The sequence below is a fragment of the Macrotis lagotis genome, chromosome 7, assembly GCF_037893015.1.
Source record: "Macrotis lagotis isolate mMagLag1 chromosome 7, bilby.v1.9.chrom.fasta, whole genome shotgun sequence".
NCBI classification, from domain to species: Eukaryota; Metazoa; Chordata; class Mammalia; order Peramelemorphia; family Peramelidae; genus Macrotis; species Macrotis lagotis.
Window position 1 is genome coordinate 177852987 of NC_133664.1, and position 17899 is coordinate 177870885.

Sequence of the window (17899 nt, forward strand, 5' to 3'; positions counted from 1 at the left end):
GATATGCACATTTTTGTTGCCCATTGGGTGTAGTTCCAAATTTCTCTCCAGAAAGGTTAGATGAGTTCACAGTTCCACCAAAAATGTAATAGTGTCCGAGATTTCCCATACCCATTCCAACAATGATTGTTATCTTTTCTGCTCATATTGGCCAGTCTGAGAGGTGTGATGTAGTACCTCTGATATGCTTTAATTTGTATTTCTCTAATAAGTAATTTTATTTTCATATGACTGTGGATTGCTTTGATCTCATCTGTAAATTGCCTTTGCACATCATTTGACCATTTGTCAATTGGGGAATGGCATTTTATTTAAAATTGACTCAGTTCTCTGAATATATTAGAAATGAGTCCTTTGTCAGAAACATTAGTTGTAAAGATTGTTTCTCAGTTTACTACATTTCTTTTTTATCTTGATTGCAGTGGTTTTATCTGTGCAAAAGCCTTTTAATTTAATGTACTCAAAATCATCTAGTTTGTTTTTTGGTGATGTTCTCCATCTATTCCTTAGTCATAAACTGCTCTGCTGTGATGTTCTCCATCTATTCCTTAGTCATAAACTGCTCTGCTTTCCATAGATCTGACAGGTAAACTAGTCTTTGATTTTCTAATTTGCTTTTAGTATTGTTTTTTATGTCTAAATCCTGTATCCATTTGGATCTTATCTTGGAATAGGGTGTGAGGTGTTGGTCTAATCTAAGTTTCTTCCATACTACCTTCCAATTTTTCCAGCAGTTCTTATCAAAGAGGGAGTTTTTCTCCCAATAGCTGGACTCTCTGGGTTTATCAAACAGCAGATTACTAGAATAGTTTCCTGCTATTGCACCTAGTCTATTCCTCTGGTTCACTGCTCTATTTCTTAGCCAATACCAGACAGTTTTGATGATGGATGCTTTATAATATAATTTTAGATCAGGTAGGGCTAAGCCCCTTTCTTTTGCCCTTTTATCCTTAAATCCCTGGAAATTCTTGACTTTTTATTGCTCCTTAGGAATTTACTTACAAATATTTTCTAACTCATTAAAGTATTTTTTTGGAATTTTTATTGATAGGGCACTAAACAGGTAGTTTAGTTTTGGTACAATTGTCATTTTTATTATATTAGCTCTACCTATCCACAAGCAGTTGATGTTTGCTCAATTATTTAAATCTGATTTAATTTGTATGAAAAGTGTTTTATAATTGTTTTCAAAAAGTTTCTGTGTCTGCCTTGGCAAATAGACTCCCAGGTATTTTATATTGTCTGAAATTACTTTGAATGGGATTTCTATTTCTGACTCTTTCTGTTGTATCTTGCTAGTCATATATAGAAAAGTTGAGGATTTATGAGGGTTTATATTATATCCTGCAACTTTGCTAAACTAAAAGGTTTCTAATAGAACAATAGTGTTCCATGACATGCATATACCACAGTTTGATAAGCCATTCCCCATTTGAAGGACATTCACTTAATTTCCAGTTCTTTGCCACCACAAACAAGGCCACTATGAATATTTTTATAAGTGATGTTTTTACCCTTTTTCATGATCTCTTCAAGGTATAGACCCAGTAGTGGAATTTCTGGATCAAGTGTAAGCACATTTTTGTTGCCCTTTGAGCATAATGCCAAATTTCTCTCCAAAAAGGTTGGATGAGTTAACAGCTCCACCAACAATGTATTAGTGTCCCAGATTTCCCATATCCTTTCCAATATTTCCTTGCTGGCAATATTGGCCAGTCTGAGAAATATGATGTGGTACCTCGGAGATGCTTTAATTTACATTTATATAATAATGATTTAGAACAATTTTTCATATGCCTATGGATCACTTTGATTTCCTCATCTGTAAATTGCCTTTGCGTATCCTTTGACCATTGTCAACTGGGATCAGGGAAGAATTTATAAAGAAAGGAACATTAATTTGGCCATCAAAGAAGCCTACAAATTGAACAGACAAGGTACTGGGGTTGAAAGTGATGAATATTTTCAAGAAGTTAAATAAAAATCATAGAAGCAGAAAAACAATTATGGAATATTTTGAGGTGAATATTGAGCAATCTAGTTTAGGTAAAATATACATTATATGGAAAGGAAAAGTGAGATAAAAGGTTAAAAGTTGTCTGTATATGGTGGACCACATTTCTTCATCTATAAAATGAGGAGGGCTTTTTTTAGGTTTCTGCAAGGCCAATGGGGCTAAATGTCTTTCCCAAGGCTGCACAATTAGGTAATTATTAAGTATCTGAGGTCATATTTGAATTCAGTTACTCCTTACTACTGTGCCAGTACTCCATCCATTATGCCATCTAGCTGTCCCTTATAAAATGAGGAGTTCTCAATTATGCATTCATTTGAATTCTTTAGCGCTCTCAATAATATGTATGATAATGACAATTGGAAAGGAAATGGGCTTGTGTGGAATAAAACTTGGATTCTAGTCATCTAATACTAATATTGCTTAATTATTTCCAAAGATCCTGTACATTCCAAAAAATTGCAAGTAAAAGTAGATCATACTCCTCACTCCCCCCTCCAAATAAACAAAAACAAACAGAAAGCACTCTTCAATGAAGGTACATACCTATAATTATTCTGACAGACCTCTTGTAGGATGAATAATTAATGGTTGTGTTTTTAATACCTTTAATAAATATCAAAGTTGGAACAAAACAGTTGGTTGGGAAAGGGCATTCCTCTCCCACCACCCCAAATTTGTATACTTCCTTATATGTACCTCCTAGAACATCTAGTAATCTAATAAATGCTTTCTTTATGTTTCTTTTCTTGAAATGAATCTTAGAAATTGGTCACAAAATTACCAGCATTCTCCCATATATTTCTCAAACCTATATTGCCTTTTTTGAGTTGTGATCTCAGCTACTTTTAATGCCCACTGCTTCCAATAAAACTAAGCATTTTTAATAGCAAGTTATCTGAACAAAGGATACATTTCCTTTAAGTCAGCATTGCACAAACAAGTCATTTCTAATCCTCTGAAATGAAAATGCCATCAAAGATAGATACATATATATACTTTCACCAAAATTGGTACCATAAAACTGCATTACAAATAAGACTAATGCTTCTCTCCAGTGATGTTTGAAGGTATACAAACAGAGTTTAGAGAGACATTTTGGTTGTCTCTACCTTTGCAACATGAGATAGTAAAAGAAATCATTACTATATATTATTGAAGATAAAACTGTTTGGTTATAACATTTTTTAATATGTGGGAACCTAGGCCAAATATTGAAGCTTATACTTGGTTTATTGCTTTTGATGCCTCTTGTTTAAAGGGTTTTGAAAATGAAAAATCTCAGCCAAAGGAATTCCACTGAACATTTCAAAAATGTTTCACTATAAAATAAAATTGTTATAAAAATTTATAAAGCCTTATTTAATGAGGAATCTAGAAATGAAATATATTTGAGACATTTTAAATGTCTAATCAGGTGCAATTTAATTATTACCTAGTCTTTTATTAATTTTGGGGGGATGACAAGAATATATATTTTTTGTGAGCTGTTTATTGATCTTTTTATTCTAGAGAGGACTTAATGATGGTTATTATAGTATGGCATATTATACTGATTATACTAAAATAATCCAATAATATGTCATTAAAGGGCTGTTTAGGAACTTTAAAAATGGAATGGTTCTCTTTCTCCCTCTCCCTGTACTGTTGAAACTTTCTAATACACTGTGTATATTGAAAGATATAAAAGATGAGAATAATTTACATGATTTTCATTTGTAAATAAGGCTTACTGCATAATTCTCTTATTGGATGTTGTATTGTACTGCTTCTGCCTAATGCCAATAGATAGCATTTATATAGTCCTTTAAATTTTTTCAAATGTTCAGCTTCTCAAATATTGTCTCACTTTATCATACAACAACCAGAGAGGTATGTACTACTCTTATTCACTTTTAACAGGAGATGGAATTGGGGCACATTAGGACTAAATGATTTGCTCAAAGTCACAGAGCTATTTAATGCAGAAGTTGGTATTTGAAGTCAAAATTTAACCAATATTTCACCTGAATGCCATATCGAAATATAACCTATTGGAAGACTTAAACACCTAGATTCTAGTTTTGGTTTTCATGCATTTGCTTAACTTTGAGGACATTATGAAGTACCCTAAATTTGTAATAACATTACACTAGTAATATTTCCCACAGACAAATCTTGAAATCAAAGTTGGCTATAAAGTTTTTTAAGCTTTTTTCAGTGAATATTTTATTTTAAAATAAAGGGAAAAATTGAGAGATGAAGATATCAGTCATCAGAAAGTCAACAAGCATTTATAAAAAAGTTCCTAAAATATGAAAACCACTTGAATAGATAGGGAGACAGGGGCTTAAGAAAATGAATTAATAAACTTCTCATGTCAATTTAAAGGAGATCCAGGAATATAATTAAATTCTTGAGTTCAACTCAACCCATTATTTCAATGTTACTTAAATTTTATGACACTATTTCCTTTTATATTAAAGTCAGTGTCTTAACTGAAGAAACAGTAACTAATTAACATCTATTCACTAGGAGAAATACTAACAAATTCCTGAATTAATTTTCAGGCTAAGCTAATTACTCATCAAATAATTTCTTGATTATTAGCTATTGATGATCTTCAATGAAGGAAACAATTTCAAAAATATACTTGATTTTCAAATAAGAAGCTATGCTCAGTAAACAATTTAATATGTCAACACTAGATAAATTTTGGTGCAAGAATATAATAGCTTATAATGTCACAAAAATAATGTACATGACATGCTAAGAAACATAGAAAGCTATATATGTATACATGTATATATAAAAATGTAAGTATATATACATACACATATATGTTTGTGTGTGTGTATATATATACATGGTGTATAGTTTATGTATGCACATAGATGTATTATCTCTACCTATAAAAAATCATAATATACATATATGTATATATATAAGTATATATGTACAATAGAATAAAGCAATTATTTCCTCTCTGAAACTCTTTGCAGACTTTGGAGATTCCATGTGAATGGAATACTGTATGTAAAATCATATTTTTTGCAAATATGGATAGGTTTTGCTAATTTTTCTTCATTTTCTTCTTTATTAAAAAGATGTTCAAATTATGTATGAAGACAATTTTAACATACATTGAAAAATAGTTTATGGTTTTGCTCTTCTGCTTTCCTATCTCCTTATTGAGAAAGTTAGCAATTTAGTATAGGCAATCCATAGACAGTCATGCAGATTATTTTCATATTAGTCATATTATAAAAGAAAAGAGATGATAAACAGTATGTTTCAATCTGTCTTAAGACCTCAATTCTTGCTCTGGAGATAGAACTTTTTTTTCAGTGTTTTCCCCCTAAATCCATTAGAATGTTTTATTTTTCACTGTTTTGCTGAGAATAGTTATGTTGAGACAAGATGGCTATGGAAAGCTCCTGGAGCTTTCCCCTACCAAAGACAAATGACACCTCTGTGTTGACATTCACAGTACAGAACCCACCAAGAAAAAGAGAAGATTCCAAGAAGTTTTCAACTGTAGACATCATGGAGGATCTTCAGTGAAGGTCTGTCTCTTGATGGGAAAAGGGTAAGTAAGTAAAGTCTAGGAGACAGAAAATGGCAAAACCAGCAGGAGGCTTCTAGCCACAGTGCAATCCAGGTCTAGACAATTTAATAATAGCAGAGGTTCTGACACCTAGATAGAAAGTGATCAGGGAGGACACCAGCCCCAAACAAGGTATGAATCCTGAAAAGAATACGTAAAAGACAGGACTGGGTCAGGAACAAACTATTGTTAAGTCAGAACCTAGACATAAAGGAGTAAAAAAAAAATCCCTCTGCAAAGGCAAGAAGGGCTGGACTACATAAGCAGCATCTTGGCCAAAACAAGCAAGAGATCAAACCCCAGCCCCAGCAAAATAAAAACTTGGATTTATAATGCCAAATCCACAGGAGCAAAACCAAAACAACAAAGATGAACAAGAAAGCTAAAAGAGTGCTCATTATAGAAAACTACTTTACAGACAAAGATGACAGCAATGGCATATCTGAAGAAGAAATCAGTGAAAAAACCACTCAAAGAAGTATCAAAGCAGTCTATAAACTGGACTCAAATACAAAAGTTCATTAAAGAGCTTACAAAAGAATTTTTAAAAAATCAATGAAAAGAGGAAGAAGAAAAATGGAAAAAAGAAATGAAAGACGTGGGAAAATTATGAAAAGTTGACAAAGAAATCAATTCCCTTAAAAGTAAAAATAACAAATTGGAAAAGAAAACATAAAAGCTAATTGAAGAAAATAACCCCCTAAAATTAGAATGGCACAAATAGACAGCAATGAATTTACAAGAGTACAAGATTCCATCAAACAAAATTAAGACTAAAATGATTAACGAAAATGTAAAGTACCTTTTAGGGAAAACAAATGACCTGGAATATAACTCCAGAAGAGACAATCTAAAATTATCAGATGGCCAGAAAGCATGGACCAACAAAAAAACTTGGAAAATTTCATGAAGCAAATTAAAAAAGAAAATTGTTCAAATCTACTAGAACACAATAAAAATATGACTACTGAAAGAAGCCCTCTAGAATGAATTAGGATTAGGATTAGGATTAGGATTAAAAACTAGAATTAAAAACTCCAAAGTGATGTTTAGGGGTGGCTAGGTGGCACAGTGGATAAAGCACTGGCCCTGGAGTGAGGAGTACCTGTGTTCAAATCCCATCTCAGACACTTAATAATTACCTAGCCCTGTGGCCTTGGGTAAGCCACTTAACCTTACTGCCTTGCAAAAAAAACCCTAAAAAATAACAAAACCCACAACAACAACAACAACTCCAAAGGGATGTAATAGTCAAATTCTAGAACCCTTAAATAAAAGAGAGAATACTTTAAGTATCAAAAACAAAACAATTAAAATGTAAAAGAAACACAATCAGACTTACACAGGACTTATTAGCACCAACATTGAAGGACTGAAAAAAGTGGAATAGCACATTTTGAAGAGCAAAGGACCTGGGATTATAATCCAAAATGTACTAATTCTGCAAAAGTTAGCATATACTGTCAGGGAAAAAGATGAATGTCTAAAGAAATAGTGAACTTCCAGTATTTCCTGACAGAATGACCACAAAACTGAATGGAAAATTCAATTGCCAAATACAGAATGCAATAATTCCATAATCAAAAAAGGTAAATGAAAAGGGGATGGAAAAAACAAAACAAAACAAAAACAAAGTTGGTCAATACTATCAAATTGTATACAACCCTGAAAGGAAAGATAAAACACTTCTAATTCTTAAAAGTTTCCTTATTTATTTCCTTATTTCCATAAGGATAATTAGAGGGAAGAATATAATTGAAGAGAATGAACCTAAAGGATATGGGTATAATTGGATTTTATCTCTTCATTGCAGAGGTCTAAAATCACATAACTATGTTTGAAGAAAAATCCCTGAAGAAAAGCAGAAATGTTAAATTTTAACTTAAGTATCTCATTATCCTTTGACTCACTTTAATCATGTGATGCTTAGCACGTTGACTAATAAAGGGCATCGTAAATTGCAAGGACGTGAGACAGTGACTTTCTTCATCTCTCAATTTTTCCCTTAATTGTAAAATAAAATGTTCACTGTAAAAAAGATTAAAAAACTTTATAGCTAACTTTGAATTCAAGATTTATCTGTCAGAAATATTACTAGTATAATTTTATTACAAATTTAAGGTGCTTCATAATGTCCTCAAAGTTAAGCAAATGCATGAAAACAAAACTAGAATCTAGCTGTTTAAGTCTTCCAATAGGTTATATTTTGATATGTCAGTTAGGTGAAATAATGGTTAAATTTTGACTTCAAATACCAACTTCTGCATTAAATAACTCTGTGACTCTGAGCAAATCATTCAGTCCTAATATGCCTCAATTCCATCCCCTGTTAAAAGTGAATAAGAGTAGTACATACCTCTGGTTGTTGTATGATAAAGTGAGATAATATTTGAGAAGCTGAAAATTTGAAAAATTTTAAAGTACTATATAAATGCTATCTATTGGCATTAGACAGAAGCAGTACAATACAACATCCAATAGGAGAATCATGCAGTAAGCCTTATTTACAAATGAAAATCATGTAAATTATTCTCATCGTGTATATCTTTCAATATACACAGTGTATTAGAAAGTTTCAACACTACGGGGAGAGGGAGGAAAGAGAACCATTCCATTTTTTAAAGTTCCTAAACAGCCCTTCAATGACATATTATTGGATTATTTTAGTATAATCAGTATAATATGCCATAGTATAATAACCATCATTAAGTCCTCTCTAGAATAAAAAGATCAATAAACAGCTCACAAAAAATATATATTCTTGTCATCCCCCCCAAATTAATAAAAGACTAGGTAATAATTAAATTACACCTGATTGGACATTAAAAATGTCTCTAAAATGTATGTCATTTCTGGATTCCCTATTAAATAAGGCTTCATGAATTTCTACAACGATTTCATGTTAATAGTGAAACATTTCTGAAATGTTCAGTGGAATTCCTTTGGCTGAGATTTTTCATTTTTCAAAACCCTTTAAAATCATTTGTAAAAGTCTCAGTTGAGAACTCCAGAGCCTCCCAGTAATTAGAAATCTTTAAAATTCTTACAGTTAATTAGATCATGCTTTGTCTTAACCCCCCTTGTGTCACTTAACAAGGTGTTAAGTATCCTTTTTGGGGAGGGGGGAGGTAAAGTGTAAAACAAATTGACCTGAGGGGGAGGGCAGAAATAGTTCAAGAAATGATATGGCTTTGGATGATACTTTGGCTCCTGAGTAGGACTGTGTGTACTTGAAAGATACTTGAAAAGGGAGTAAGGTAAAAAATGGTTTTAATTATAAGTTTATGTAATTTGAGTCAATGCTGCTTATCAAGCAATAAAGTAAACCATCTGTAATGAGATCTTGTAACAAAAGTAGTTTATCAAGCAATCAAATAATCAAACTATGATTGATGATACCTGATTAGTAAGAATAATAATAATAGTGATAAATTGCCCCAAAGGAAGAGGAACAAAGATTTGTAATTTTAGAGTAAAAGAATGAGTAAAAATTCATTAGAGTGAATGATGAGTAAATTCAATTCAATAGATTTAGTCCGGTGAAGGAATAAGATACATGCCCACTTGGGTTTCAGAATCAAACTTAATCTACAGGGAAGCTGGGGTGGGGACTGGGAAAGGGAAGGAAATATATAAGTGAAAATAAACCTAAAGTTATATTTTTAAAAGAAAATTCAAAGGGGAAAGGTAATAACATTTTGGTGAGGAGGAATAAGAGAAAAGGAAATATATATATATATATATATATATATATATATATATATATATATATATATATATATATGGAAAGGTTCCATGGAGGAAAATACAGAACTAGTAATCTTAACTATAAATGTCAATGGAATGAACTATCCCATAAAATGGTACTGGATAGAAGAATGGATTAAAAACTATAATCCTAAATTGTTGTTTTATTATTTTATTTACATTTGTATTTATTTATACATTACTATAATAATCTTGTTGTAAGAGTAAACATAATCCCCTCCCCCCACAAAAAGAAAAAAAACCTCATGAGAAATAAAGTGCAAGAAAGAGAAAAAAAATGTGCTTCAGTCTTTATTCCCATACTATCAGTTCTGTCTCTCCAGTGAATCACATTCTTTATCATAATTCCAACAGAGAAGTTACTTCCATATTTTTCACAGTTGCTGTTACTGATTGTAATTACCTCCATCCATTCTCCGCCACTATCATTTATTATATATTCTCTTACCCTTTTCAAAAGTGTGCTGTGAGGCAGCTGAGTGGTGCAGTGGACAAAGCACTGGCCCTGGGGCCAAGATGCCCCAAGTCTATATACAACCCCAGAGACCCAGGAACCACCCAGCCCCTTGGCCCCTGATACGCCACTCAATCCCACCACTTTGCAAAAAGTGCAAAAGAAAATGCATATATCTGAGAATCCTCTCCCATGATCTACCCTCTCCTCTATCACTACATTTCCCCCTCCCCTTTCCTGTCCCCTTTCCCCCATCTCCTTTCTCTCCTTTTTCTTCTAGATTTCTATGCCCTATTAAACATGTATGTTGCTTCCTTTCTGAAACATTTGAGATGACATTGAAAGCTCCCTCATTCACCCTTAACTTCTCCCCTTCTATACTATTGGAAAAAACTATTTATTGTTTCTTTTATATGAAATATCTTAGTCTATTCTACCTTTCCTTTCCCCTTTCTCCCGGTATATTTACACTACACCCATTGACTCCATTTTAAAAATATATTATGCCTTCAAATTTGATTCTCTTCTGTGCTTTGTCTATAAAAGCTCCTTCTAACTGCTCTAATAAATTGGAATATTCATATGACTATTATCGGTATCATCTTCCCATGCAGGAATACATGCAGTTCATTAAATCCCTCATAAATTACCCTTTTCATCCACTTTCTCTATGCTTCACATGAGTCCTGTACTTGAAGATCAAACTTTCTGTTCAGCTCTGGCTTTTTCAGTAGGAACATTTGAAATCCCCATTTTTTCATTGAAAATCCATCTTTTCTATATGTATATAACTGTTAAACACAAATATGGACCTGATGCTAGTCATGCTACAGATAATGCAGTGAATTCTGCCATCAATATTGGTGTCAATGCATTTAATATTGAAAATATTGGTATCAACACTTTGTTGACAAGAACAGCAAAGCAAATTTAAAAAGCCATCTTGGAGGAATATGAAATAGTTGACTCAGAAAAGAAAAATGAAAAAGAACCTAATATTAAGACAATAATGAAGGAAGGCAAATTGGAGAAGAAAAGTAAATTATGCAAATGCTGTGTATTAACTCCATCAAAGCCTTATTTAATGGATATAACATCATTATTTAAGAATAAACAAAATGCTTCTTTCCTATGAATTAACATATGTTAAGAAATCTAATTATTTCTAAAAGTAATTTTCATAAAATTTAGTATATATAGTCAGCTTGTAACAAAATAGCATTTTTCTTTCTCAGTTATATAAAAAGATTCTCAAAAAGGCTTGATAAAAATGTTTCATTTTATGTACTTAAAATATTTTTTATTTATAAAGCTGAGATTTTTGAAAACTATTTTAATCTAATGTTAAATTTTATAACAGTTCTATTTTAGAAAGCAAAGTAATAATTTCAATGCCTGTGTCTGATTTGGAGTGTAGTAAACTTAATTCAATATGTAATCAGAAGTATTAACCAAATCAGTTGCTTCCTGATTATTTTGCACTAATTATTTGTAAATTTCTCTTCTATCTTAAAGCTCTTCTAAATTTTCAGTGGCTAAGCTAAAATATAAAACACCTTAATAGAATAAGTTATAGAAAATCAAGTTGTCAGGTGGTATTTTCTAAAACATTTTTTTCTGACAAAGAAAATAACTGATTATTGAAAGAAACAAAGTTCCATGAAACTGGTTGCCAGGCTACAGTACAGGCATTATCTTTTATAGAAACTGGCATTGAATCAATGGTTCAAATGGTTATAAAAATTTATTTCTTTTTAATAATGATATCTAATCAAGAAAATTGACATTTTGAAATGTTGACCTATTTATTGAAACTTATTTTCTGTTCTTTTAACTATTAATCACTTGTACTTTTATAGCTCCACTTTAACTTTTCTTCTCTTTTGTTTTCTGAAAAATTAATTGTACAACAGCATTAGCATTGGGTAAAACACCTGTTCATACACCATTTTTAGGCATTGTACCTACTGAAATTTATAATCTCTTAAGTGTTTGTTAAGAATGTATGTTATTAGGAATTGTTGTCTTCATGCTCAAAATAATGGAATTTTAAAGAATAAATAATTTAGTTAACACTATTTTGGATTGTAATAAATAGTATTGAGTTAAACATTCATTGCTTTTTAAGATTTTTTGTTTATAAAACATACAATTGTATAATATTTGATGATTAGATAATAATTTTTGATTGTCACTGGTTTTCACACCTGCATTCCATTAGAATCTTGACATATAAAACTGTGATGCAAATAAATTAGCCTAAGACTCTTTTGATTATTAAGCTTAACTTGAACCTGACCAAAGAGTATACCTTATGAATGAATAATGTTTTCTGATGATAGATAAATAAAACACTTATCTTGGCCTGAAACACATTAACAATATATGTGTTTAGAATATGAGGTGTCTGGAGAAAGATGATTTTATATGAGGCCTTTCACTACTATAATAAATAGTGTGACAGACAGCTGGCTGTTAATATGGAAATGGAACTCAAATGACATTTTTATGTATCATTGAAATGAAATTATTTTGAAAAATAAAATTAAAGTGTCTTGTGAGAAAAAAAAGAAAGTACACCTATTCCCCTGCAAGAGAATGTTCAGTTTTGCTGTGTAATTGATTCTTGGTTGCATTCCATGCTCTTTTGCCTTCTGGAATATCATGTGCTAAGCCCTATGATCCATTAATGTAAATGCTGCTAAATCCTGTGCAATCTTGACTGCAGAACAATAGTATTTCAATTGTTTCCTTCTGGCTGTTTGCAATATTTTTTATTTGACTTTCAGGTTCTGGAACTTGGCTATAATATTCCTGTTGGTTATTTTGGGGGGGGATCTCTTTCAAGAGGAGATTTGTGTATTCTCTCAAATTCTATTTTGCCCTCTGCATCTAGGACATCAGGATAATTTTCCTGTAAAAATTCTTTAAAAAATGTCAAAGGTCTTTTCCTAATCATGACTTTCAGGTAACCCAATAATTTTTTAAATTTCTTTTCCTGGATCTGTTTTCCAGATCAATTGCATTTTCAATGAGGTATTTCATATAATCTTCTAGTTTTTCATTCTTTTGGTATTGTAATATTGTTTCTTGATTCCTCACAGTCATCAGCTTCCTTTAGCTCCACTCTACATTTAAGGTGTTATTTCCTTCAGAGAGCTTTATTATCTCCTTTTCCATTTGGTCAATTCAGCTTTTTAAGGTATTCTTCTCCTCATTAACATTTTAGACTGCTTTTTTCCCCTTTTGACCCAAATTCCTTTTAACATGTTATGTTCTTCAGCATTTTTTTTTGGATATCCTTCACCAAGCTGCTGACTTGATTATCACGTTTTTCCTACATGTCTCTCATTTGTCTTCTCAATTTTTCCTCTCCCTCCATTGCTTGATTTTCAAAAATTTTTTGAGCTCTGTCATAACCTGAGCCCAACTCCTACATTTCTTGGATGGGTTGGATACAGAAGCTTGGAATTTGCCATCTTTTGAGTGTGTGTTTTGATCCTCCATGGGGCCAAAGTAATTGTCTATGGTCCGGTTCCTGTTTTTTCTCTTTATTTGTTTCCCTAGTTTGTGCCCTGGTTTTGTGGTGCTTGCTGAGCTTTTGAGTATTTTTGGTATACCCCTGCCAGGACCTCAGTTCCTTCAAGATCTCATGAGAAGCTCTGACAATTCTCCTGTCCTGTGCTTTGATCACAAGCACACTGCTCTGCCCTGGAGCTATAAGGAGGGTCCCGGCTCTATGGCATTAGGGGGTCCTAGACTGTGACAAGGATCTCAGTGTAAACAAAGAACCAGAGTCTTGTCCCAGGATTAGAGGAGAGACCTCAGACAGTCTCCCCCCAGCCCCTTAACTTTCATTAGCTGATTGCTCTGGAAGCAGTTGCCAGGTGTCTCCCTGCTGGATGACTCTGTAGGCTTGCTTCCATTTCCTGGGAACTGAGCTATGCTGAGGACCACTCTGGCAAAGGTTTCCATGCTAATCTTCCAAGTTTTGCTTGGTGTTTACTGTATTGGCAGGTCATTAAACTCTTTCTGCTACTAGGAACTGGTGCTCCCAAGTATCCAGGAGCAACATAGGCTGTTCCCAAAAGGTTGGAGTTCCTTCACTCGGGTACAATGTTCCTAGATATGCTGTAGCCCCATTCTACCCCATGGAACAGAGACTTCCCACAATCTTCCAGGTTACCTCAGTCTGGAGAATTGCCACACTGGATCTTTCTGTGGCTTCTCTCTCTCGAAATTTTTTTTCATAATTTTAAGTTTTTTTAAATTTGGGGGGCAGAGCTCCTAGGAAAGGCTCTTATGCCACCATCTTGGCTCTGCCTACCACCCTACAATATGTTATTTACAACAAACACTTTTGAAGCAAAGAGATACAAAGCGGGTAAACTAGAAGTTTGGAGCAGTGTGTATTGTGCCTTAGCTGAAATAAAAAAATCTGGGATAGTTATCCTAATCTCAGACAAAGTAAAAGCAAAATAAATCTTTTTGAAATGGATAAAGAAAGATACTACATCTTCTTAAAAGGCATCATTGGTAATGAAGTTATATCATTATTAAACATTTATGCATCCAGATTCCTAGCGGAACCACTGAGTGAATTACAAGTAGACATAGACAGTAAAAGTTTAATACTGGGAGACCTCAATCTCCCACTTTCATAACCACATAAATCTAACAACAAAATAAACAAGAAGGAAGTTAAGAAGGTGAATGAAATCTAAGAAAAAGTAGATATGATTAAACGCTGGAGAAAATTCAATGGGGATAGAAAAGAATGTGCTTTTTCTTGGTAGTACATGGCACCTTCACCAAAATTGATTATGTACTAGGGCATAAAAACCTTATAATCAAATGCAGAAAGGCAGGAAATAATAAATAAATCCTTCTCAGATTAACAAAAATTCCATGTAATAAAGGGTCATGGAAAGATAAACTAAGAACGAATTAGAAATTAAATAGCTTTATCTTAATTAATGGATGGATCAAACAGCAAATGATAGAAATAATCAATAATTATATCCAAGGCAATGCTTGTTAAGATATACTTCTTCTCATTAACTTTTTGGATTGCTTTTTTTATTTGATCCAAAGTGGTTTTTCACATGTTGTTTTCTTCAGCATCTTTTTTTTGATCTTCTTCACCAAGGAGCTGACTTAGTTTTCATGATTTTCCTTTTCTCTTTCATTTCCCTTCCAAATTTTCCTTCTACCTCTCTTAGTTGATTTTTCAAAATCTTTATTGAATTCCACTATAGTGTGACCCCAACTCCTATTTTTCTTAGATGCTTTGGATACAGAAACTTGGACTTTGTTACCTTCTGAGTGTATGTTTTGATACTTCATGGGGCTAAAGCAATTGTCTATGCCAAAGCATTTTTTCTCTTTACTCCTTTCCCTAACCTATGCCATAGTTTGGGGGTGCTTACCAGGGTTTTTAGTATTATTGGGACACCTCCCACAAGGACCTCAGTTCCTTCAAGTCCTAAGAGAGGTTCTGACTGCTCTCCTAGCCTGTGCTCTAGTCTGTGGATAACTGCAAGCCTTCCCCTCTGCCCTGGAGCTTTGAACAGTGGCCCTACTCTGCTATGGCAATGGGGCGGCCCCAGACTATTACCAGAATATGAATGTGGGCAAAGCACCAGAGTCCTATCCCAGGGACAGAGGAGAGACCTCTGCAGTCTCCCTCTATCCCCTTACCTTCTGTGAATTGAGAGCTCTGGAAGAAACTGCTAGTCTTTCCCTGCTGGTTGACTATGCAGGCCTGCTTCCATTTCCTGGGATATACGCTGTGTGTAGGAGGGACATGCTGTCTTGGATTTCATGCTTGCTCTGGCAGAGGTTTCCCTGATGATCTTCCAAGTTATGCTTGGTGCTCACTGGGTTGTTAGGTCAGGAAGCAGATTCTGCTGCCAGTAGCTGGTGTTCCCAAGGACCCAGCAACTCCATGGGATTTTCCTGGTGGATTGGAATTCCATTCCTCCAGTGTGGTCATCCTAGTTGCATTGGTGCCCTCTCCAAGCCCATGCAATAAATCCTTCCTTTTGTCTTCAAAGTTAACTTGGGTTGGAGAAATGCCTCACTGAATCTTTCTGTGGGTTCTCTCTCTTGAACATTTAGTTAGTCATAATTTTAAGGTTTTTGAACTACTTTGGAGAGAGTTAGTAGGAAAAGCTGTTCTCATATTGTCATCTTGGCTCCACCCCTCCTGTTCATAATTTTCTATGAGGCTTTGGATGTAGGAGGCTTGACTTTGTAATCTCCTGGTTTGGGGTTTTGATCAATAATTTCCTGGGGTAAGATTTATTTTTCTGTTATTTACTTATTTTCCCAACCTATGACCTATTTTCAACTCTTTTTAAAAGAATGACTCTGCTTCAAGTTGAAGGACACATTGTTGAAATCCTCTTGTGATATTTGTCAAGCTGTTTCCAGAGATATTTCTATAAATATGGAAAGTTTCAATTCTATTAAGATTAAGGTAAAGAAATACAAGAGATATGTTTTTAAAAAGCAAATGTAGTGTTCATCAGGTACTAAAGGATTTTTGTTTTGCTTTCCTTTTTTTTTTCTTCCTCTGGAGGGGGTTAGCGTTGTCTATAACTAAGCTTATATGGCTGTCCTAGCTCTCTGAAGTGATGGGAAGAACTGTTTCCATCAGGATTGACCATCTCACAATGATTTTGTTAATGTGTACATTGTTCTCTTGGTTCTGCACCCTTTGCTCAGCATCAGATCCCATAAGTCATTCCATGCTTGTCTAGAGTTCAACCATTTATGGTTTCTTATAGAGCAATAGTATTCCATAATATTCAAGTACTATAACTTGTTTAACCATTCTCCTTTTGATGGGAAACCCTCAATTTCCAGTTCTTTGCTTTCACAAAAAGAGCTGCTATGAATATTTTGGATCATGTGGGACTTTTCCCATTTTTTATGATTTCTTCTGGATATATAGGCCTAGAATTGGAATTACTCAGCCAATGGATAAGAACTGCTTTATTGCAACTCAGGCATAGTTCCCTATTGTTCTCCAGAAAGGGTGGTTCAGTTCACAATTCCACCAGCAATGCATTAATATCCAAATCCTCCCACAACCTCTCCAACATTGATGATTTTCCTTTTTTCTCATCTTAGCCAATCTGATAGATGTGAGGTGATAACTCAGAGTAGTTTTAATTTGCATTTCTCTAATCAGTAATGATTGGGAGCATTTTCTCCATAGATATGAAAGAGAGTATTTCATGGTCAATTAATTTATCTATGGTGTTTCCCTTTATTTCTAAATCCTGTGCCCCTTTTCATCTTATTTTTGTATAGGATGTGAGATATGGGTCTATGCTTAGGTTTTACCACACTATTTTTCAGTTTTCCTAACAGTTTTGTCAAATAGTGAGTTCTTATCCCAGAAACTAATGTCTTTAAGTTTGGTGAACAGTAGATTCCTGTAGTCATTTGCTACTCTTTCTTTTGAAGCTATCTTAATTCACTGATCCATTACTCTATTTCCTAACCATTGCCAGGCAGTATTTTTTTAAAATGTTTTATTTATTTTGAATTTTTTCCCTAATCTTGCTTCCCTCCCCCTGACCCCCCAAAGACATTATTTCCAATGTTTGTAGAGGTAAACATCTCAAAATTAAAGAGAGACCCATAAATTGGGAAATAACTTTGAAAATTATGGTATATTTATATGATGGAGTACTATTGTTCTATAAAAACTCATAAGTGGGTGGTCTTCAGAACTCCAGAAATCCTGGAAAGACTTGCAAGAACTTGTGCTGAGTGAAAGGATCAGAACCAGAAGAATATTTTGCGCATTAACAGCAACATTGTATGATGATCAATTATAAAATAATTTTCTAACAATTCTAAATGATCTGATGAAAATGTCATTCAATATCTGAATGCAGACTAAAGCTTAATATTTTCACTTTAAAATTTTTTTCTTTTCTTTTTCTTAAGTATTTTTTACTTTAGTTTTTTTCTTTTATGACATGATTAATATGGAAATGTGTTAAGCATGATTGAACATGTATAACCTATATCAGATTACTTGCTGTCATGAGAAGGGAGG